This window comes from Pituophis catenifer, unplaced genomic scaffold (genome assembly GCF_029215685.1).
Source record: "Pituophis catenifer annectens isolate HBS135680 unplaced genomic scaffold, rPitCat1.0.hap2 SCAF_1, whole genome shotgun sequence".
Lineage (NCBI taxonomy): Eukaryota > Metazoa > Chordata > Lepidosauria > Squamata > Colubridae > Pituophis > Pituophis catenifer.
The window spans coordinates 36,127,274-36,129,732 of NW_027256881.1; positions in this window are offsets into that span (position 1 = coordinate 36,127,274).

The window sequence follows — 2,459 nt, forward strand, 5'->3', positions numbered from 1 at the left end:
GCCGCTACCCGGAAAGCGCCCCTTCGCCTGCTCCAACCATTGTGGGAGACGTACTTCCGGGTATGGGCGGAGCGAACGTCAAGCATCGCCCACTCAGACCCCGCCTAGCGCAGCTCGCCTGTCCACCATCTTGAGCAGCTCTTAGCTCGGGAGCCGATCTGACTTAGCGCGAAGGGGCGGGGACTGAACATGGCTCCACCCCCGTTTTCTCTGAAAAGGAAAACGGCATGACAGACGAAAGGCAGGCAGGCAGGCAGGCAGGCAGGCAGGCGGGCGGGAGAATGTGCGAATGCGGGCTAGTTACTTGTTACAATGGCGGTTAGAAGGAGGAGGGTTTTTTTTATTATTTTTTTATCTGTTTTGGCCAGTTTCGAGGCGGTTCCCTGCAGTTCAGTTTAGCATTTCCGTGGCAGCCGCCGTTTGTTTTTTCCCCCAAACAACAAAAAATTGTTTGTCTACAGGAGCTTTAATTAATATAGATGGAAACATTACTTAGAATTTAAAAAAAAAAAATGTTAAAAGCCATTCGTTTTAAAATGTTTAATAAGCCTGGGTGACGAACGTAATTAATTAGAATAATGCAATTCAGGGAAAGGAAACGGAAGCGTTGCATAGCAATGTATATTGTGGCTCCCCTGACAACCTAGTTCTAATTTTGTTGCTTGTATCCTTACGATTTATATTGATATTGTTTCCGGATTGCTTATTTGTACCCTATGACTACCATTAAGTGTTGTACCTTATGATTCTTGAAGAACGTATCTTTTCTTTTATGTACACTGAGAGCGTATGCACCAAGACAAATTCCTTGTGTCTCCAATCACACTTGGCCAATAAAAAAATTCTGATTCTAATGCCTGGGGGAAAAAATCCGGGTTTTAATAGCCTTCCAACAGTACAATGCCTGCCATTGGCATTGCCAGAAGATTGGCACCACCCGAATCTCGGGGGCAGAGGCTGTTCCATAGGGAAGTTGCTTTGACAGAGAAGAGATAGATATATACTTCTCCCTGCAAGATGGCAATATTTGAGAGAGGAATCTTGGAACATGCCTTCTCCTCTCCCCCCCCCCAAAAAAAATCTGGTGAAATAGGCAAAAACTAACCACACTGTTTGATGGTCCCACAAGTAAATTGGTGCGTCCCATGTAAGGATCTGAAAGTAAAAACTAGTATCTTAGTTTGAAGCTGAAAATATACAGGAAGCCAGTGCAACTTGTGCACGGCAGTGGTGTTGCGTCGGCACACTTTGGAACACCCAAAATGGTAATACGGTACTGCTGCTTTCTGCACCAGTTGAAGTTTCTGAGTGCTCTTCAAGGGCAGCCACGTGTACAGCATGTTGCAGTAATCCAACTGAGAAATGACTTAGGTTGGGTCCAAGAATTGGCACAACTGACGCATAAGGTGAATCTATGCAAAGACTCCCTTAGCTGCAGCTGTGAACTGCTCTTTCAGCAGTGCGTTTAAGAGGACCCCAGATTGTACACCAACTCTGTCTAGTTCAGTGCTATCCCATGTAGAGTTAAACCCAAAGCCACTAGGTATTGCCAAGGTTGAACTACAACCAGTTATTCCCCCGCTCAGAAGAACTAATGCAGCCAGGGGTGAAAATATAAAACTATGTATCAGCATATTGATGGCATTTTACCCAATGCTAAGGTATGCCCTTGCTCATAAATTTCATATAGTTCAGGCCTGCGCAGTTTGTAGAGGGGAAAGGACCATGTTGATACTTGAAAATCATTGCAGGTTGGTATGCGAATCAGCTGTTCGGCTCCTAGCAAGTGTTAAGCAACACTGGAGCAGGCAATGATGGTGAGATCTGGAGGAGAGATGCTTGGGAGCTCGTCTTTAAGGGCAGTGTCTGCAGTGGAATTTATTGATTTCTTTAAAAACACCAGTGGGTCACAAATGGCTACTTGATGGGGTACAATGTATATGTAGGGCTGATATAGATATTAAATATCAAAGGAATATTGTATCAAAATCTGCACAGAAATTAAAAAAAAGATTGTTCAACAGTTTCCTCAGAAACTTCAACCATAATTACAAAGGTTTGCCATCAGAAATAATAATGCGCTATGTGGTAATCATGATAATCAGTGGTGGGATTCAGATAATTTAACAACTGATTCTCTGCCCTAATGACCAAGTTAGTGGGCGTGGCCATGGTGGGCGTGGCCAGGGGGTGTGACAGGCAGCACTTGGCCTCCTGCACCCCCCTGGGATCAAAAATCTGCTGTGGAAGGCGCCACCTCCTCCCCCGCCCCATTTTGGGCCCAGTATGCCTCCCTGCATCCTCCTGGGAGCAAAAATGGGCCACAGGGTGGGGGCGCACCCCCGTGCCCCATTTTGGGCCTAATAGGCCTCCCTGCACTTACCTGGGAGCCAAAATGGGGTGTGGGGGGATTCCTGGAAGAGGAGGGGAGGGGCCAGGCGGCAATTTAACAACCGATT